This window comes from Heptranchias perlo, chromosome 6, assembly GCF_035084215.1.
Source record: "Heptranchias perlo isolate sHepPer1 chromosome 6, sHepPer1.hap1, whole genome shotgun sequence".
NCBI lineage: Eukaryota > Metazoa > Chordata > Chondrichthyes > Hexanchiformes > Hexanchidae > Heptranchias > Heptranchias perlo.
The window spans coordinates 72,740,632-72,762,819 of NC_090330.1; the positions used below are offsets into that span (position 1 = coordinate 72,740,632).

Below are 22,188 nucleotides of genomic sequence, written 5' to 3' on the forward strand. Positions count from 1 at the left end.
AAAGCAGACACAGCCTGTAAAAATCCTAAAGGGATGTCTAATTTCCAGTTTTAATTTTTTTATTTTGTCATAGGGAGTGTTTATTGTGGAGATTGGATTTATTGCTATGAAGTGAACCAAAGCTCTGTGCAAGACTAATCATAATTTACATTTGACTGTGTTACAGAATATGTTGGAAAGAAAAGAATTTTATAGGAAAATAAAACAACATGGATGTAGGCGATTTTATTTAAAACAGAACAGTGAAGTGCATAGCAGTAAGATATGGCTTCATACATGTTCTTCTCCACAAGGTGAGTTCCCCCAGAAGCTACACCTGTAAAAAGTGTTATCCAAAGGTGAAAGGTGAATCAAACTGCATCACTCCAGTGTACCTATGAGTTCAAGAGCATAGTTGGCTGAAGCCTGATACCAGAGCCATGTACTCTTGTTTGAGAATTGTATCTGTATTGGGGAATCTAGAAAAAAGGAAGAGAAACTTACAGCATAAATAAATCAAAAAGACTGACTCTTAAATTTTGAGAGATATGGGCAATAGATTCGAATTTTGTGCACTGTAAAATACATTGCTGAAGAAGATTTTACAGGATTACATTTATGTTAGTCCAAAAGGTATAGAAAACAAAGGGTAGAAATTCTGATTGGCAAAATCAATGTGCTCATACTACATTTTCGAATGTGCCATTTTTATGGGGGCATTAATGCGTTTAAAATTAATTGTTTAGCACCTGTGTAAAAATAGCACAGACAGCAATGTAATAGAAGCATTTGTATGTTAAGTTTGCCAATTGGGACTTCGGTCCTGATAAATGCAAGCAAGTATGGTTTCAGAAGCATTAGGCCTCTCACAAATCTACTAAAATTCTTTGAAGAAAATTCCTCACCCGAATAAAAAAAACTTATCGTTTCCGATGCGATCGCAATGTAATTGATGGCGATGAAAGTTCTTTCCGGGTTTTGCGCCCGGCAGCCAGCCTGATTAACAGGCTGGTTGCCGACAGGAGTTGCAACACTGAGGGGCGGGGGGGAGGGAAAGAGAGAGAGCGAGACATTGTCCGGCGCTGGAATGGGAGATCGGGTGGGGAGGGGAGAGAGTGGAAGATTGGGGGGAGAGTGGAAGATCGGGGGGGGGGGGGAGAGGGGAAGATCGGGGAGGGAGAGGGGAAGATTGGGGGGAGAGTGGAAGATCGGGGGGGGGGGAAAGGGGAAGATTGGGGGGAGAGTGGAAGATCGGGGGGGAGAGGGGAAGATTGGGGGGGAGAGGGGAAGATTGGGGGGGAGAGGGGAAGAAAATGGTGGGGAGAAGGGAAGATCAGGGGGAGAAGAGAAGATCGGGGGGACATCGGTGGGGGGAAGAAGGGGAGATTGGAGAGTAAGATATCGGACATCGGAGCAGGGTGGAAAGGTAGGTTGATTTTGTGTTTTAACTTTTTGCAATGGTTCGTTATTTAATTTATTTTGTTTCTTTTTCCCTGATTAGGCCCTTAGGTGTGAATCAGAAGCCGTGGTAAAGTCGCCCAGGTAAGTTAAAAATCGTTCTAACGACCTAATGGGCTCTATTTTAGCACCCGCGATCGGGTGCGTTCCTGGCGGGGGGGGGCTCCGAAAATCGGGGAATCCCGGAGCGGGTCTGGAGCCCGGCTCCAACCCGCCCACTTCCGGGTTCCCCACAGACGCGTCGACGTGCGCGCAGCCCCCGCAGGTGGGACTCCCGCAGGCAATTAAAGCCGGCGGGGTGCCACTTGACAGTATTTATGTTGCTATTTCAGGTCATTAACAGACCTGATTAAGGGAATATGTCAGGAGGGGTGGGATTTTAGAGACAACTGGGACTGTTTCCCATACTGGGGGAAACACTCCCAGTTGAAATGGACGTGTTGCAGCTGTCAGCCTGTGGCAGCTGCAAAGGTCTATTTGACAGGTGTGGGGGAGAGACCCTCACTCATTGCAGGAGGCCACTCTATCACTTGGGACAAAGTTTGGCCTCCAACACCCTCCTCCTGACAATCAAATTCACCAACTTGCACACTTACCCCGGTGTCCAGACACATGTACCTACCTTGCGGACCCCCTCAGATGTACATCTTCTGGATGGGGGCCGCCGTAGCTGCAGTCATGACCTCCTCAGAGGGCGAACAGCATCACCAGCCTCACCAGCCATGCCGTCCACCTCTGACACGTGGAGTTCCACAACAGAGTGCTGTGACACATCCACCTGCACAGCAGGAGGGAGGGCAACCGCAGAGAGAGATGCGTCGCAGAGGGCACTACCCTCGCCACAGGGTCCACAGACCGAGGCTCAGCTTCCTGGACCTCTCTGAGCAGCTGTGCACACGGAGGCTCAGAGTCACTCGACATGTAGTCGTGGACATCTGCAGCCTCCTTCATGCTGAGCTGCTCCCGGTTGGCCCGAGCACCATCTTCTTACCTGTCGCTGTCAAAGTCACCACTGCCCTCAACAACTTCTCAACTTCTCCTCCGCATCCTTCCATGGTGCCACCGGGGACATCACCGATGTCTCTTAGTCGTCTGCACAAAAGAGCCCTGCAAATCCACCGACACCCACTCTGCAGTGACACAATGGGTGGCATCAGTTGTGGGTCTTCATAGTGATCCTCAGGAAAGGGCATTATTGCACAAACCAGACAAGATTCGCAAAGACGTGGCAGTAGTGGTGCCAATATAATATGTAATGTGAGTTGGTCAGAAATTCATTATAAGTAAAAACCATGACAAACCCTCAAACACCCTTGTGCATCCCCTTCATGCTCATGACACGTTTGCCTTACGCTGCCTACTGCACATATGTGATGCATGCCCTGTGGCTGCAGCACAGGTAGTGGCAGGTTGAGTGAGGCTGACCGTGAAAGAGATGCATGAGAGGGTGAGTATGAGATCGAGCCATGAGATTGTATGAGGATTGGGTTGCGTGGTAGTGGCGGGATGAGTACTGGCGAGGTGAGTAAGTGCAGGTAAGATGAGGATGAGGTTTGAGTGGGTATGAGGGGTGATGTGACAGAGTAGTGTTGGCAGTGCAGAAGGAGATGTGTGGTGGGGGTGGTGATGTGGCAGACGGAGTGTAGGGGAATGAGTAAGTGTACTCACTTTGGCTGATCTACTTAGGTCATTGGAGCGCCTCCTGCACTGTATGCAGATGGGCGATATGTTGGTGGTGCAGGTGACTTCCTCTACCACCTTGAGCCAGGCCTTCCTGGTGGCAGAGGCAGGCCGCTTCCTCCCGCCCGCCTGGGGAAAGATCTCTGTCCTCCCCCTCCTCCTCACCCCATCTAATGATACCTGGAGTGAGGCATCATTAAACTGCGAGCAGCCTTCCCTCTGGGCTGCTGTAATTTTTCCTATTTGTTGCAGCATCTGTCAGTGGAGGACTGCCCGTTTAAATAGAGCTCCTCCAGCTGACAGACCTTACTGCGCATGCGCAGCCCGCCCGACGCGCAGATCAACAGTGGGGAACCCGGAAGACCAGGTAAGTGGATCCAATTAGGCTGCGATCGCGTGGGGCAGACTGATTTCGCCGGGCACTCCCCCCCGCCGTGAACCCGCAGCCCTGGTAACATCGAGCCCAATATGTCACAAGTAAAGTGCCTTAAGTACCTCAATGAGGTATATTTGGTTCTTTAGCTATCATCCCGCCGGCTTTAACTGCCTGCGGGTCTTCCGGATTTGACACCCGCGCGCACACAGGTGAGTCTGTGGGAAAGTCGTCGGGTTGGAGCCGGCTTCTGAACCTGCTCTGTATTTCTGCGATTTTCGCAGCCCCCTGCCCCCAACGCACCCGCAATTTAGGTTTAAAATTGAGCCTATTGTCTTTCAGAATATGCTTAATAAGGTTCACAAATGCAGTTGTGGAGTGCACAGTGCCCCTGCGAATTGGCTAGGAGGCAAAGGCATAACCCCCTTTTCACTAACCAGAACCTACATGTTGTTCTTGACTGTGTAAAGGAGTAAAAGGATCCTTTTTGGTCTGGCAGGACACCCCACAAACTCTGGAAACAAAACCATGTGAACTCAATTTTGACCACTATAAAAGCTGGAAGAAGATCTGAAAGAAGTTGCCCAATTTATAGGAACATAGGAACAGGAGTAGGCCATTCAGCCCCTCGTGCCTGCTCCGCCATTCGATAAGATCATGGCTGATCTGTGATCTAACTACATATACCCGCCTTTGGCCCATATCCCTTAATACCTTTGGTTGCCAAAAAGCTATCCATCTCACATTTAAATTTAGCAATTGAGCTAGTATCAATTGCCGTTTGCGGAAGAGAGTTCCAAACTTCTACAACCCTTTGTGTGTAGAAATGTTTTCTAATCTCGCTCCTCGCTCTAATTTTTAGACTGTGCCCCCTACTCCTAAAATCCCCAACCAGCGGAAATAGTTTCTCTCTATCCATCCTATCTGTTCCCCTTAATATCTTACAAACTTCGATCAGATCACCCCTTAACCTTCAAAACTCCAGAGAATACAACTCCAATTTGTGTAATCTCTCCTCGTAACTTAACCCTTGAAGTCCGGGTATCATTCTAGTAAACCTACGCTACACTCCCTCCAAGGCCAATATGTCCTTCCGAAGGTGCGGTGCCCAGAACTGCTCACAGTACTCCAGGTGCGGTCTAACCAGGGTTTTGTATAGCTAACCAGGGTTTTGTATAGCTAACCAGGGTTTTTTATAGCTGGCAAGGTAAGACAACAATATTACTATAAAGTCACAGTACAGGACACATTTGAAGGAGAAGGACAGTGATGGTTGCTTTAGGTAAAAGCAAAAAATGCTGTACGTGGATAGAGAAATATTAAGAAGCATGTGACAAGTGAAAATAGTTGGCATATGCAAGTTGCATTAAACTTGTCATCCTAACAAAGACAGCACAGTAAGCAATATCCAAGGACTAAATATTACAAGCATATAGAAAGAAAGAAAGAAAATACTTGCATTTATATAACATCTTTCACGACCTCAGGACATTCCAAAGCACTTAAAAGAAGGATAGTAAAAGACCATCTGGTCCATCAGCCCACCTCATCCAGACATAGTACAGTCATGCATTCCATTGATCCACTCCCCCCACCCCCGCCCCCGGCCATATATTCTCTTGGGAGAGGCAAAATGCAAAACAAAAACTGAGGCCAATTTAGGTAAGTTCTCACTCTGTTTACCTGAGGCAATCGAGCAGAGCTCCAGGAGACCAGAGAAACCTATGTTTTTCTAATCCCCGCTAATCTCCAATTTACCCTCTGTCTTTGAAAATGTCCTCCTCTGTAGTCCCTTTGAAGGACTGCAAAGAATCTATACTCATACTCCTAACATCTAACCTAAATCTTTGCTATGCATTTTATATGCATGCCCCCTAGTTCTGCCATTCCTTTCCAACTCAAATAACCTATCCAGGCCTAAATGGTAAACTAATATTTAAAAAGGGCAATAAGTCAGAACCGGGAAACTGCATGCCCATTAGGTGTACAGGTTGCTAGGAGGTACCATTAGAGATGCACTGTACAACCACCTGGAAAGAGAAGGAACCCCAGCCGGACTTCCTGGAAAACAAAGTCCTGCCTCACTAACTTGGTTGTATTTTTTGACAAAGTTACAAAGTTGGTGGATGTTGGTAGCCTGGTCAAGATTGTGTATCTAGACTTTAAAAAAGCCTTAACAAAGTGCCACACAAAGGCTGCCAAATAAAGTTAAGTCCTGTGGGATTGGTGGGCAGATTTTGGGATCGATGGGGAATTGGTTTCATTTCCTTAGACAGAAAGTAATTATTAATGTAAATTAATGATAATGGTTCTGAATGTGGACTGGTGACTCGTGGAGTTCTGCAGGGATTGGTGTTAGGGTTGTTCCTCTTCACCATCTTCATCAAAGATCTGGATGAAGATGTTGGGGGAACTATCCACAAGTTCACAGATAACACAAAGATATATGTGGGTATAAGTACCTAGATGATAACAAATTACAGTTGGATCTAGATGGGATGAAGGAATGGGTCCACGTGTGGTAGATATATTTTAATATAAATAAATGTAGTGCGATGGGCTTTGGTAGGGCAACCTCAAGCATGCATATACCATGCAGGATTGACTGCTCAACGCTGCTGAACAGGAACATGATTGGGTGCATGAGTCATTGAAGGTCCATGGCCAATGCTGCATAGCTTTTAGAAAGGCAAATAGAATGTATTGCCAGGACAATTAAACATAAAACTAGAAATATTATCTTTCACTGTATAAAGTATTGGTCAGGCCACATCGAGAATACTGTATTCAGTTTTTGTCCCCTCACACGGAGAAGGCCTGAAAAAGGGTTCAGAGAAGGGTCAGTCGATTGATAACAAGTTCAAGGGGCCTTAGCTATCAGCATAGGTTAAAAGATCTGGAGCTTTTTACTTTTGAAAAGCAGACTTTGAGGAGATTTCATGGAGGTATTAAAATAATGAAAGGATTAGGCTTGATCCAAGTGGATAGGCTATTCAAGCTAAATAGGTCAGGGGGCATACGTTTAAGTAATGAAAGCAAAGAACTAGGTTAGATGTTAGGACGTCCTTTTCACAAAGTGTCATCGACCTATTGAATGAGTTGCCTGCACGCACAATGAGTGCGAATTTACCGCAAACATTCAAGAGAGAGCCCGATGGCAAAACCATGCCTGGATGGCTCAATGGGCCAACTGGTTTTTACCTGTTCTTCCTTTCATATGTTTGTATAACCTATTTATTTGACCTAAATTCCCAACACCTATACATGTTTGTGTCATTTGCAAATGTTGTAGTTTCCATTAATGCCCTCATCCAAATCACTATTGAGGAAGATGAGTAGCAACGGTCCCAGCATAGAGTCTTGAGGGACTTCCTCGTGACCTGGTCCCATGCAGACCTACTCCCATCGATACCAACCTATGAATTTGCAACCAGTTTCCCGTCCAGCATAATATCTGACCAACAAGCCCAAATGATGAAACCTTTTCCAATAACCTTCTATGTAGCACTTTATCAAAGGTTTTCTGGAAATCAAAGTATGTAACATCTATTGTCTTGCCATTTAGTCACTTCCTCAAAAAAATCAATCAGTTTAGTGAAATAGGACCACCAATTTCTAAAACCATCATCTGATAAGTGAGACCTCACTAGGTAATAATAAATCCCATGCCTTATAATGCCTTCCACCATCTTCCCTATAACTATTGTCAAACTAATGAGCCTATAATTCCCAGGCTCTAATTTTTCCTCTTCTTATGTGTTGAGACCAAATGAGACTCCTTCCAGTTATTGGAATTAACCTAAACCTCAAAGAGCTATTAAATATAAGTGCCAGTGGCATGCATCATGCCAGGATGGTATAAGTTCAATGGACTAGCTGGTCTTTACCTCTCCTTTTTTTGTATGTTCATATTTCTCCCATTTCTTTCAGCACTTTGCAGTAAATGGCACGAGGTCCAGCAATTCAATCAGCCTTGAAAGCTTTTATTTATGCTAAGACTATTTCCACATTTACTTCTATGACATCAATTTTAGGAGCAGCCTTTTTGGCCCCTTTGGCTCCTTAGCATCATCTTCAATAGGGAAAACAAAATGTAAATTATCTATTCCACACTTGAGCCATATCCTGGTCCTCATACCAAACCTGATAAATCTCTCAAAAGAGTTATTCTTCTTTAATCATTTTCCATCTAACTAAAAAAAGCTTTCAAATCGTTACTATACCTGTCCTCTTTTATAATGCGTTTTTGATAATACCTTCGGATATCCTCAGCTGTATCATATGCCTATCCATACTCTCTTGACAAGTTCAGTGAAATACTTCTTTTTTAATCTAATTTCCCTATGAATCTCCCTATTTAACCTTCAGGTTTCACTTTACACTGTACCCTCTTTTTATCTGATGAATATTCATGGCCTAGAAATTCGATGGCACTGCGCCCATTTTTCAGATGCAAAATGGGAGCTTAAGCATTAAATATGGCGAACGGGGCAGAAAAAGAGGTGCCCAGGGCATGTGCCTGAAACTGGTGTTAGGCCCTTTGCATATGCAAATAGCACACTGGATACTTGTTTGAGGACCCTATGCCAAATTGAGCTACTTTGAACACAGCCAGCACCAGGGTCTTTTACCTGATAGAGCAGACAGTTCCTCAGTTTAACATCTCATCTGAAAGACACACCCCTGACAGTGCAGTTCTTCCTTAGTACTGAAGTATCAGGTTGGATTGTGTGCTCAATTATCTGGAGTGGGATTTATAAACCACAACCTTCTGACTCCAAGGCCAAGGCTGACACCCTAGAAAGAATCTTTATTGTCGAGTGTTTTAAATTATGTCATAGATTAATTTCAAGACTGTACCAAATCAGTAGCTGTAGAGTTATGTTTGATAAATGAACACACAACAGGTTAATACACAGAGGCCAGTGTGCACCTGATTGGAATTATCTTTTCAAAGTTAATATTTATTGATACAGTGCAATGTTAATTCCATTGATTAACTGCAATATGTCACTTATGGCTATTAGTAAGTTCAGCAATTGTTCATCTTCTCCATGTAGCTGTGATTCCTGGGTCAGGTATGTCACATCCTTTATGTCAAAGGAGATTTTTTTCTGTTTATAGACTGGAGTGAAGCATAAACTGTGTTTAATTGTACTGAAAGTGGGTATCTTGACAAAATGTATCACACGTGATGCATTGGCTCATCCGATATCAAAGCCCAGCAAGTCTGCAATGCTCTAGAGTGCTGTTGATGGTTGACCAGCCAGGCTGGCTCATTAGTGGGATCTGAAGATGCAGACTTCCCCCTGAGGATAGGGATTATCCCCATTCAACTTCAGATAACCCTGCAAGGCAGTGCCCTAAAGGCAGGGTGGTCTAAGCAGGACAAACAGGAGGAAACTTACCAGTGTGCTATGCTGCTAAATCACTTGTTTTTCTTCCGATGAAACTCCAGCAATTCTCAAGGTATTTTCAGTATAACTATATTCAGCCTCATCATTTTACCTATGCACATTGGGGGTCCTTAGGCCCTGGCTTTTGCCAATGTGCACTGAAGCTCTCTGGGTTTGGGTAAGTGGTATAAAGAGAGTGTTCACTCCACATCAGACAAATGGAAACGACACTTATATAGATTTCTCAGTAATTTGGTTTGGAGACTCTTAAGCATGGAAATGTATTTCAGAGCCTGTCAGTCATCAAAAATTCATCTTTTCTGTAATGAAATAAGTGAACAGTGCTCTTACTGCCTTTTAGCTCGTCTATCCTTTTGCTGTTTCATTTTCTAAAATGGAAGATACATTTATTTCTAGTTCATAAGTACAAAGAAATATATTACTGTCAATATAACAAATAATTGTGTAATCAAATACATTTATTTTAGTCTATGATGTATAGCCCTCCACTATTTTCTTTCCAAAAAGTAAGGAATATTAGAAACAAATGTCGACTTGACCATCTTTTCTTGAATGCCAGAAGCTTACAGAGCCACCAGGTGTCATTCGTGATGTTGTATTATACCATAAGGGTCATTTTGTGAGATGGGCTTTGAAGATGAAGTCTAGCTAGATAGGAGCACAGGTCGCATAATCAGTGTTGTAGTGTTATAGCCCTGTCTCCAACCCACGCCTCCATCTACTGATGGAAGCAGACCCTCAAAAAATTATCCTTATATGTATTGGTCAGAGATAGATTTTTGGTCTCTCTTTTCCATCTCCTTCAATCATAGAGAATTTACTTGATCAATTGACAATTCAAATCGTTCCATTTGTTTTTCACTGTCTCTCACCAAATGGAGGAACCTCTGTACTCATGAAAGATGTGAAAACTAGTTGTCCTTTAATAGTTGAATGAAAAGTGTCACATTGCAATAAATTTTCTAAATAACTATTTGTTAAATTAATTTCCTAGCACATCTATTGAGTTTTCCATGTATTCTACATAGCTCTTGGGGTCCTTACCTGAGATTTTCTCTCACCTGGGAGTTGGGGGATTCATCTGAAATACCTGACGTCACCATAGTCTGGGAATGGTAACTCTGTTTTCTTAGTACACTGGAGAAAATTTCTCTATGGACTTTTACTTTTCTGTCCAAGCTTTAGATGTGGATTCAGAATACCTAAACGAACAAAACGGAGAACTTGCAATGATTTCAAGTTAATTCAGCAAACCAACTTGTTTTGGATCTTTAACAGAGAAACAATAGAGCACATGCCTTTGTGTGTGAGTGTATGTGTACACTGCATTTCCTGTAGCCTACTATGATGGTAAGTAATGGGCAATTGGTGGTTGTCTTTTGCTGGATCCACAGCATATAAAGTGTATTTTTTGTTTATATATCCTTGTTTCTAAGTAATTGCATGTGGTAGAAAAAGAATCATCTGAAAATTAGTTTTTGAAATAATGTGGATCTATTTGAGGCCCACATTCAAATAAATTTCATTGAAGGTGTCAAACTGTTGAGTGTTAAGGAGTGTGTTTATAAATGTGTGATTCCAGTGTGGAGTTTCGACCATCAGGAGCGCATATTGGAAATTTAGGCGTGTGCCTCCAATGATTTGTCATCCATTAATGGATGAATAATTATGGAGGGCGCACAGCCGAATTGTAAGCCAAGATCTGTGCCAGGAGCACAAACTCAGAGAATTGCCCCAAAAATATTTCAAAACATCCTGCTCATTCCTATATAATTAATTAATTTTATTTTGGTGTAGATTCTGTTCAACATCACACACATTTTCTGCATTATGGAACTTTAGCTGATTGCAGCTATTCTGGAAACGTACTGAAACTGTTTCACTTTTCATGCAGGTGAGAATTTTCCCCATCAATCCTCCGAGTACATTAATGTGTGAATAAATCAGACAGTTGAGTTAACCCTTTACTCATCACACATCTACAAGATTTCTACAAACTATTATTAGCTGCATTTATATTGATGCAGCTTTAGTTTGGAATCCAAGAACTGGCATCTGTGAGTTGGCTCCCAGGGTTTATACTGTTAAATTCAGCTCCCTTATCCAAGCAGTAGAATCAAAGGCCCAGTTTTTCATGCGTCCATAATTCTGCTACCAACATAAGGGGGCCAATAATAATATAAATATGTTGAGCTGGCCCGCCAACATGGTCTCCCAGGATCGGAACTCAAATAGCATCAGTATAAAAGCAGCCATTCTAATATATTCATTGGATTCTGTTATAGTAAGTCTATCTCTTCATTTTTTTTCCTTTTTTATTCTCTGTAGCCTTTCTGAACAAGGGCTGATTCAGTAATCCCGGCTAAGGAGCTGCTGGGACCACTGCGCAAAGAACATGTCACATGATGACACATTGCTGAGCTGGATTCAATGAGGTTAGCTTTTATTCTGTGGGATGTGGATGACACTGGCAAGGCCTCAGCTACTGCCCACCCTCAGTGCCCTGAGAAGGTGGAAGTGGCCTTCTCCTAACTGAGTGGTTTGCTAGGACTCTTAAGAGGGCATTCAGAATCAACCATATAGTATGGGAATGAAGTCATGTGCAGGTGAGAGGGAGTAGGTTCCTCTCCATGAAGGATATAACTCATGAACACAATTTGTACATGCACCCTGCACCACCTGGTGATATTTTGGATTAGGGGCTGCATCAACATGAAGATCATTGTTATGTTTTTAAGTTTTATATGCTATATTTTCCTCAGCTTAAGCATCACACCTGTAAGTGACCATTTTAAGATATGGAGTGTGCCTTTGCATGCCCTATATCTAGATAAGTATAGAGAGGTCAGCGGGTTGAACTCTTGTCACTGTATACATCTTACAGGCTATGGTCAGAAAATTAGGTGGGCTCCATTATGGGTCTATGAAACCGTCTCCCCAATCATTTATATCCAAACGCAAACGAAAATTTGCCGCTATCTTTTGAACTCAATCAGAGCTGACAAACAAACATATACTTTAAAAAGATTCACAAGATAATTGTCTTTGAGTTGAATGGTTTAACAGCCTTTCTGGGCATAGAGTAATCTGTATCAAGTGCAAACAGTACTCACATATCAAGGCCATCCTGAACTATACTTCAGCAAGAATTCTCCCCTTCAGGGCGGGGTTCTAGTGAATCTGCCCTAACCCTGACCCATTCCCCCAGTCAGAATTCATTGGCTATATACAATGGGCTCTTGGCGGCTGCTGCAGCACCAGAAACGCCGGCGAGATATTTTAAAGGGGCAAAAACACCTTGAACATTGGAATTGCAGTTCCACTGAAGTCCTTGGCTGAAACCAAGGCCATCAGCAGGTAACTATTTGAGGCCAGACTGGAGGGAGAGGATGACACTCTTGAAGGGGTGGGGGAGACGTCATGGCTCTTATCACCACTTCCCAGGGCCTACTGCCACTTTCCCCACGGTGGCACTAGGAAGCAGCAGTTAGTGGGGCAGATAGGAGGGAAATCTTCCAAGGACCCATGCCTCGCCTTCCCCGATGCCATTTGCAGGGAAGGAGCAGCCAACGGCAGTCCCTGTGGGGATGGACATTTCGGGGGGAAAATTGGATAGGCCGTTTTTGGGCGTAGGTAGCGTGATGCGCTATTACCCAGCGCCCAATGGCCCCTGTGCAGGCAGGACGCAAGTTTTGGCCCACCCAAGGAATACCTGCAATCAGCGTTCCATTCCAGGCCTTGTACGTGGAATGGAATCAATGCAATAAGCACTTTCCACCACCAGGGGGAGCTTGATCTCTTAAAGGGAGGATGTTTCTTAGAAATCTCTTAAAGGTAGCTGGTACCTGTTATTGGCTGAAAATAACAGTCTGCTGTCTGCACGGAGTCTGAACGGAGATCAGACATTGCACATGTAAAACACAGTCGCAGGTTCCATCCCTATGTTTACACACCAATGAGTTACGTTAAAATGTTGAATAAAAGTTGCGCACTACTAAATCCCACATCCTCCAATCTGCACGCCAGACCGCAACAATCTGCTGATCTGAGTTTGTACCAGGCCTGCGAGAGTGCGTGCACCAAGGTTCTCTGCTGATGCGCCAGAGGCCTTGGTGCAAGAGCTGGACAGAAAGAGGGACATCCTATATCTGCAGTGGGGGAGGGGGGGAGGAGCAAGAGGCCCTCCAGACATATACCCAAAAGGCAATCGGAGGGAGTAGGGAATGAAGTCAATGCCAGGCGCACAGCCTCATGAAGATGGATGCAGTGCAGGAAGAAGTGCAATGCTTTGACATGAGTGGTCAAGGTGAGTGAGGTCAACTGTCAAGTAGTGTCTCATACCAACTGCACCATGCACTACACCCCCCATCAGCACTCAAATCTTCCAACCAAATGCTTCCTCTCACTCTTACACATTACCACTGTTGCAAGACGCCGACCCATAACGCACAGGCTCACAGGCCACACACTGGCAGCTATTCATACATGACAGGCACATCACTCAGATACATATCCCGCTTTCTTGCAGGAGAAGGTAGCGCATATCAGTAGGCAGCAAGTTGCAGTGACATTCAGCCCCTCGAGCCTGTTCTGCCATTCAATGAGATCATGGTGGACCTAACTCCATATACCCGCCTTAGCTCCATATCCCTTAATACCCTTGGCTCACAGAAATCTATCAATCTCAGATTTAGAATTCACAATTGAGCTAGCATCAACTGCCGTTTGCAGAAGAGCTTCCCAAGCTTCTCCTAACCTTTGCGTGCAGAAACATTTCCTAACTTCACTCCTGCAAGTCCTGGCTCTAAATGTTAGGCTATGTCCTTGCGTCCTAGTATTCAAGTGTAGCAGACCTCCAAAAACAGTTACAAATGTCTCAGCAGCCAGAAGCAATAATCCAGCCACTGGTGGGGGTTCCTCCAAGCACTCTAAGACAAACTCAGATGGTTGGGGTTAAGAATGTGAGTTGAGTTGAGCGTTAAGTCCCAAAGGTGTCTATCACTTTAAATCTGCGTTGCACACTGATTGAAGCCATTTTCTCCCTACTTTACATGATTCAAGCATTCGTTATCTGCGCCTGTGCTAACTCATACACCAAGATGGTGTCCAGCGCACGTCATGTTGGAAACGTGCGCGTGCATTCATGACGCCATCTTGGACGTCAGAGAGGCTGTGTAGCGCCAAAACAATGGTCCAATTTAGCGCCTTTCAAGTTCAGATGATGAGCCCTCACTGCCTAAATTACCCCTCATTCTCTGCTGCAGAATCATGGGAGAGCAACATGGCCTTCTTCTTTGCCCCGTTCTGAAGTGTATCTATCAACCAGACTGGGACATTATTCTGCGCAGTGGATGTAATTTTAATATTGTATACCGTGAGTAGAAAGACAGAAGTCAATAACATCATTCGTCATAGAATCATAGAAAGGTTACTGCATGGAAGGAGGCCATTCAGCCCATCGAGTCCGTGCCGGCTCAAAGCAAGGGCAATCCAGCTAGTCCCACTCCCCTGTCCTAGTCCCGTAGCTCTGCAAATTTTTTTCTTTCAAGTGCTTATCCAGTTACCTTTTGAAGGCCATGATTGAATCTGCCTCCACCATCCCCTCGAGCAGCACTTTCCTGATCCTAACCACTCGCTGTGTAAAAAAGATTTTCCTCATATCACCTTTGGTTCTTTTGCCAATCACCTTAAATCTATGTCCTCTGGTCCTTGACTCTTCCGCCAATGGGAAGAGTTTCTCTCTATCTACTCTGTCTAGACCCTTCACGATTTTGAATACCTCTATCAAATCTCCTTGCAACCGTCTCTGTTCCAAGGAGAACAACCCCAGCTTCTCCATCCTATCCACGTAACTAAAGTCCCTCATCCCTGGAATCATTCTAGTAAATCTCTTCTTCACCCTCTCTAAGGCCTTCACATCTTTCCTGAAGTGCGGTGCCTAGAACTGGACACAATACTCCAGTTGTGGCTGAACCAGTGTTTTATAAAGGTTCATCATGACTTCCATACTTTAGTACGCTATGCCTCTATTTATAAAGCTCAGGATCCCGTATGCTTTTTTAACCACTTTCTCAACCTGCCCTGCCACCTTCAATGATTTGTGCACATAAACCCCCAGATCTCTCTGTTCCTGTACCCCTTTTAGAGTTGTGCCTTCTAGTTTATATAGCCTCTCCTCATTCTTCCTACCAAAATATATCACTTCACATTTTTCTGCATTAAATTTCATCTGCCACAAGTCCGCCCAGCCTGTCCATATCATCTTGAAATCTATCACTATCCTCCTCACTGTTTACTACCCTTCCAAGTTTTGTGTCATCTGCAAATTTTGAAATTGTGCCCTGCACACCCAAATCCAAGTCATTAATATATATCAAGAAAAGCAGTGGTCCCAGCACTGATCCCTGGGGAACACCACTGTACACCTCCCTCCAATCCAAAAAACAACCGTTCACCACTACTCCCTGTTTCCTGTCCCTTAGCCAATTCTGTATCCTTGTTGCTACCGCCCCCTTTATTCCATAGGCCGTAATCTTGATGATAAGCCTACCATGCGGCACTTTATCAAACGCCTTTTGAAAGTCCATATACACCACATGAACTGCATTGCCCTCATCTGTTACCTCATCAAAAAACTCTATCAGGTTAGTTAAACACAATTTGCCTTTAACAAATCCATGCTGGCTTTCCCTAATCAATCCACACTCATCCAAGTAACTATTAATTCTGTCCTGGATTATCATTTCTAAAAGTTTTCCCACCACTGAGGTTAAACTGACTGGCCTATAGTTGCTGGGTTTATCCTTACACCCTTTTTTGAACAAGGGTGTAACATTTGCAATTCTCCAGTCCTCTGGCACCACCCCCGTATCTACGCATGTTTGGAAGATTATGGCAATCTCCACCTTTACATTCCTCAGCAACCTAGGATGCATCCCATCTGGACTGGGTGACTTATCTACTTTAAGTACAGCTAGCCTTTCTAGTACCTCTTCTTTATCAATTTTTAGTTCATCCAGTATCTCAACTATATCTTCCTTTACTGAGACTCTGGCAGCATCTTCTTCCTTGGTAAAGACGGATGCAAAGTACTCATTTATTACCTCGGCCATCCCCCCTGCCTCCATGAGTAGATCTCCTTTATGGTCCCTAATTGGCCCCACCCCTCCTCTTACTACCCGTTTACTGTTTACATGCCTGTAGAAGACTTTTGGATTCCCTTTTATGTTGGCCGCCAGTCTATTCTCATACTCTCGCTTTGTCCCTCTTATTTCCTTTTTCACTTCCCCACTGAACTTTCTATATTTAGCATGGTTCTCACTTGCGTTATCAACCTGACATCTGTCATATGCCCCTTTTTTCCATTTCATCTTACTCACTATCTCTTTTGTCATCCAGGGAGCTCTGGCTTTAGTTGCCCTACCTTTCTGCCTCTTGGGAATGTGCCGAGACTAAACTTGAATCATCTCCTCCTCCATCTCTCCTACTGTTCAATGACAGTTTTGCCTTCCAATTTTTGATTCCAATTTACCTGGGCAAGATTTGTTCTCATCCCATTGAAATTGGCCCTCCTCCAATTGAGTATTTTTACTTTAAAGTGGTCTGTGTCCTTTTCCGTAGCTATACCAAACTATGATCGCTGCTTCCTAAATGCTCCCCCACTGACACTTGCTCCATTTGGCCCATCTCATTCCCTAAAACCAAGTCCAGCAATGCCTCCTTCCTCGTTGGGTTGGAAATGTACTGGTTAAGAAAGTTATCCTGAACATATTTCAAATATTCCTTCCCCTCTGTGCCCCTCATATTATTATTGTTAACCCAGTCCATATTAGGATAGTTGAAGTCTCCAGCTATCACTACTCTATAGCTTTTGCACCTGTCTGTAATTTCCCTGCAAATTTGCTCCTCTATTTCCTTCCCACTAGTTGGGTGCCTATAGAATACACCCAGTAGTGTAATGGCAACTCTTTTATTTCTTAACTCTAACCAAATAGACTCTGTCCTTGACCCCTGCAGGACATCCTCTCTCTCTCCACTACTGCAATATTCTCCTTATTCAATACTGCCAACCCCCTCCTTTTTTTCCTTCCCTATCTTTCCTGAACACCTTGTATCCAGGAATATTTAGTACCCAATCCTGCCCTTTTTTGATCTAAGACTCCGTTATCGCCACAACATCGTATTCCCATGTGGCTATTTGCGCCTGCAGCTCACCAACCTTGTTTACCATGCTTCGAAGTGTTTGATTTTTGTCACACCCAGACAGAGAAACTGGGTGCTAACCCCACAACCCCTGCCTCCAAAAGAATCAAAAGATCTCTGAATGTTGATATCTCAGAGATGTAAGAAGAGGCCTCCTGTCTTTGAGTGGGTCGATGAGAAAGCTAACCTAGCCTGCCAACTGTGACCAATCTAATTTCATTATGTGTCAGGTCTCTCTACATCTAACTTTATCCATGATGTGGAGATGCCGGTGATGGACTGGGGTTGACAATTGTAAACAATTTTACAACACCAAGTTATAGTCCAGCAATTTTATTTTAAATTCACAAGCTTTCGGAGGCTTCCTCCTTCGTCAGGTGAACGATGTGAAATGAAATCCTCGAAATGAAATCGCATTTATAATTCACAGAACAATGCTTGGTGAGTACAGACAGTTTTTTCAACTGCCCGTTGCCAAGGCAATCAGTGTGCAGACAGACAGACAGGTGTTACCTGCCAGGTCTCACAGAATATACAAATCACCAAAAAAAAAACAACAAACAAAAAAAAACAGAGATAGAGAGGTAGAAACATAGAAAAGACAGCAACTGACCCGTTATATTAAAAACAGATAACATTTGTTCGCTGGTGGGGTAACATGTAGCGTGACATGAACCCAAGATCCCGGTTGAGGCCGTCCTCATGGGTGCGGAACTTGGCTATCAATTTCTGCTCGACGATTTTGCGTTGTCGTGTGTCTCGAAGGCCGCCTTGGAGAACGCTTACCCGAAGGTCGGTGGATGAATGTCCATGACTGCTGAAGTGTTCCCCGACTGGGAGGGAACCCTCCTGTTTGGCGATTGTTGCGCGGTGTCCGTTCATCCGTTGTCGCAGCGTCTGCATGGTCTCGCCAATGTACCATGCTCTGGGGCATCCTTTCCTGCAACGTATGAGGTAGACAACGTTGGCCAAGTCACAGGAGTATGAACCATGCACCTGGTGGGTGGTGTCCTCTCGTGTGATGGTGGTATCTGTGTCGATGATCTGGCATGTCTTGCAGAGGTTACCGTGGCAGGGTTGTGTGGTGTCGTGGACGCTGTTCTCTTGAAAGCTAGGTAATTTGCTGCGAACGATGGTCTGTTTGAGGTTGGGTGGCTGTTTAAAGGCGAGTAGTGGAGGTGTGGGGATGGCCATAGCGAGGTGTTTGTCCTCATTGATGACATGTTGAAGGCTGCGGAGAACATGGCGTAGTTTCTCCGCTCCGGGGAAGTACTGGACGACAAAGGGTACTCTGTTGGTTGCGTCCCGTGTTAGTCTCCTGAGGAGGTCTATGCGATTTTTTGCTGTGGCCCGTCGGAACTGTCGATCGATGAGTCGAGCGTCATATCCCGTTCTTACTAGGGCGTCCTTCAGCGTCTGTAGGTGTCCATCGCGTTCCTCCTCGTCTGAGCAGACCCTGTGTATTCGCAGGGCCTGTCCATAGGGGATGGCCTCTTTGACGTGGTTAGGGTGGAAGCTGGAAAAGTGGAGCATCGTGAGGTTGTCCGTGGGCTTGCGGAGATTCGTGTGTCCAAGAAAGAAACTGATTCTGAGGAGTAGTCCATGGTGAGCTTGATGGTGGGATGGAACTTGTTGATGTTATCGTGTAGTCTCTTTAGTGATTCCTTGCCGTGGGTCCATAGAAAGAAAATGTAATCTCCAGACGCCATCCTACAACTCATCCGTTTCATCCTGGATCACAATGTCTTCACCTTCGATAACCAGTTCTTTACTCAAACACACGGAACAGCCATGGGGACCAAATTCGCACCCCAATACGCCAACATTTTCATGCACAAGTTCGAGCAGGACTTCTTCACTGCACAAGACCTCCAACCAACACTATACACCAGATACATCGACGACATTTTCTTTCTATGGACCCACGGCAAGGAATCACTAAAGAGACTACACGATAACATCAACAAGTTCCATCCCACCATCAAGCTCACCATGGACTACTCCTCAGAATCAGTTTCTTTCTTGGACACACGAATCTCCATCAAAGACGGGCACCTCAGCACCTCACTCTACCGCAAGCCCACGGACAACCTCACGATGCTCCACTTTTCCAGCTTCCACCCTAACCACGTCAAAGAGGCCATCCCCTATGGACAGGCCCTGCGAATACACAGGGTCTGCTCAGACGAGGAGGAACGCGATGGACACCTACAGACGCTGAAAGACGCCCTAGTAAGAACGGGATATGACGCTCGACTCATCGATCGACAGTTCCGACGGGCCACAGCAAAAAATCGCATAGACCTCCTCAGGAGACTAACACGGGACGCAACCAACAGAGTACCCTTTGTCGTCCAGTACTTCCCCGGAGCGGAGAAACTACGCCATGTTCTCCGCAGCCTTCAACATGTCATCAATGAGGACAAACACCTCGCTATGGCCATCCCCACACCTCCACTACTCGCCTTTAAACAGCCACCCAACCTCAAACAGACCATCGTTCGCAGCAAATGACCTAGCTTTCAAGAGAACAGCGTCCACGACACCACACAACCCTGCCACGGTAACCTCTGCAAGACATGCCAGATCATCGACACAGATACCACCATCACACGAGAGGACACCACCCACCAGGTGCATGGTTCATACTCCTGTGACTCGGCCAACGTTGTCTACCTCATACGTTGCAGGAAAGGATGCCCCAGAGCATGGTACATTGGCGAGACCATGCAGACGCTGCGACAACGGATGAACGGACACCGCGCAACAATCACCAAACAGGAGGGTTCCCTCCCAGTCGGGGAACACTTCAGCAGTCATGGACATTCATCCACCGACCTTCGGGTAAGCGTTCTCCAAGGCGGCCTTCGAGACACACGACAACGCAAAATCGTCGAGCAGAAATTGATAGCCAAGTTCCGCACCCATGAGGACGGCCTCAACCGGGATCTTGGGTTCATGTCACGCTACACGTTACCCCACCAGCGAACAAATGTTATCTGTTTTTAATATAACGGGTCAGTTGCTGTCTTTTCTATGTTTCTACCTCTCTATCTCTGTTTTTTTTTGTTTGTTGTTTTTTTTTTGGTGATTTGTATATTCTGTGAGACCTGGCAGGTAACACCTGTCTGTCTGCACACTGATTGCCTTGGCAACGGGCAGTTGAAAAAACTGTCTGTACTCACCAAGCATTGTTCTGTGAATTATAAATGCGATTTCATTTTGAGGATTTCATTTCACATCGTTCACCTGACGAAGGGGGAAGCCTCCGAAAGCTTGTGAATTTAAAATAAAATTGCTGGACTATAACTTGGTGTTGTAAAATTGTTTACAATTAACTTTATCCAGACTGTATAGTGGTATGGATTTTCATAGCAGGTAAATGACCTCCTCCACCATGCCCTGGCTTTGTGTTGGAGTTGTTAAAGGAACAGCACCTGTTAAATTTGGCTTACATGGTCCCTATAACCTCTCTACGATATATGTTACAATACTTTTCTGTCAGATCTCGTATTACATCTTAGTTCAGTATTGTCTGTCGTTCTGCTGTTTCTCTCAAAAATTCAAACTACTTTGCTTGGTTCCAGCCATGGCTCAGTGCCTGCAATCTCACCTCTGTGTTCGACGGTTGTGGGTTCAAGTCTTATTCCAGAGACTTAAGCACATAATCTTAGCTGACACTTCAGTGCAGTATTAAGGGAGTGCTGCACTGTTGGAGGTGCTGTCTTTTGGATGCAATGTTAAACCAAGGTCCCATCTGCCCTCTCAGGTGGATGTAAAAGATCTCATGGCACTATTTTGAAAAAGAGCAAGGGAGTTCTCCCCAGTGTCCTGGCTAATATTTATCCCTCAACCAATATCACTAAAACAGATTATCTGGTCATTATCACATTGCTGTTTGTGGGACCTTGCTGTGAGCATAAAGGCTGCCACATTTCCTACATTACAACAGTGACTTCAAAATTACTTCATTTGCTGTAAAGCACTTTGGGACGTCCTGAGGTTGTGAAAGGCGCTATATAAATGCAAGTTCTTTCTTTTTCCTTGTTCAGTTTGAAGCATCCTGAACCATTTTTAGCAAACTCTGTAAATCCATTATTACAGCTGTTAATTGCAGCTTCTTTGAAAACTGCTGTCTCCCTGCCCTTCGTGTAACCATTCCATTAACATCTATTAGTCCTGACAGCATAGTTGTCAGCTCTGCAAAGCTGACATTTTTAGCTCACATTTCTTCTCCAACTCCAATCTTAATGAGATAAAAAAACAACTACAAAGAGCTAAAAATCTAAAAAAACACAGGTAATGCCAGCAATGTAGTTAGTAGGTCCATCAGTATCTGAAAAGATTGCTATGTTATTTAAGCATTTGCTATTTTTAATTTTATTTTCAATGATCCTGGTAAAGAATTTCCATTGCCCCATTCTGCTTGATCACTATGATTGATGCTAAATTTTATCCCTGCTAGGTCCGTCAGATCCTCTGCTCTCTTGATTCCATTAAGACCACTGGTCTTATTTATATCCCTCCTATTGTCCTCAAGATGTCCTGTTCTATGCCATTTTATTAATCTCTTTTACTCCTCGAGGGGATTTTTAAGCCCAAAGAACAGGTGGATTGGGGGCAGGTGAATAGTCAAAATAACTGATCTTTCAAGCGCGACCTCAACCCGGATCCAACATGCCCACTTCCGCGTTTAACGGAGATGCGTTTGGATGCGTGCGAGTAGCCCACTTGCCGCAGGAGGGACCTAATTAGTGCAGCTGGGCGGGTAGTTATTGCTGCAAGTAACATCCTTATGAGATGTTAATTAGGTCTTTTTAAATTGATTTTTACCGACTTTTACATTTAACGTCTCCAGCATGGGTTTCCCGGGGTTCGTGAATCTTGCCAGTGAAAAGGAGGCGAGAAGGGTCAGATCGTGAGGTAAGTGCCTTTATTGCACTGCTTGTGGGCCAGGAGGAACTGGAGTGTTTCCTCCAGGCTCAAGGAGTTTACTTTCCGTGAAAGGACCCCTGCGATCAGCTGACCCCCCCCCCCACCGATATCCAACTCCCCCCATCGATGACTGAGACCCCCCCC

General features: G+C 44.6%; 1 long non-coding RNA gene across 2 annotated transcripts in view; it reads right to left on the reverse strand.

Annotated features, from left to right (window-relative positions):
* Positions 1-222: 222 nt before the first annotated feature.
* LOC137322554 (uncharacterized) overlaps positions 223-22,188 on the reverse strand; it is a 43,821-nt gene continuing 21,855 nt past the window's right edge. Inside the window, exons 3-4 of one of the 2 annotated variants that reach the window (XR_010963172.1) lie at positions 9,952-10,109; positions 223-458 (exon numbers count right to left, since the gene is read on the reverse strand). This is a non-coding gene — a long non-coding RNA (uncharacterized lncRNA). Of the gene's footprint in view, positions 459-2,434; positions 2,568-9,951; positions 10,110-22,188 lie in introns of those variants that run through there. The other variant, XR_010963171.1, reaches the window with a different exon arrangement.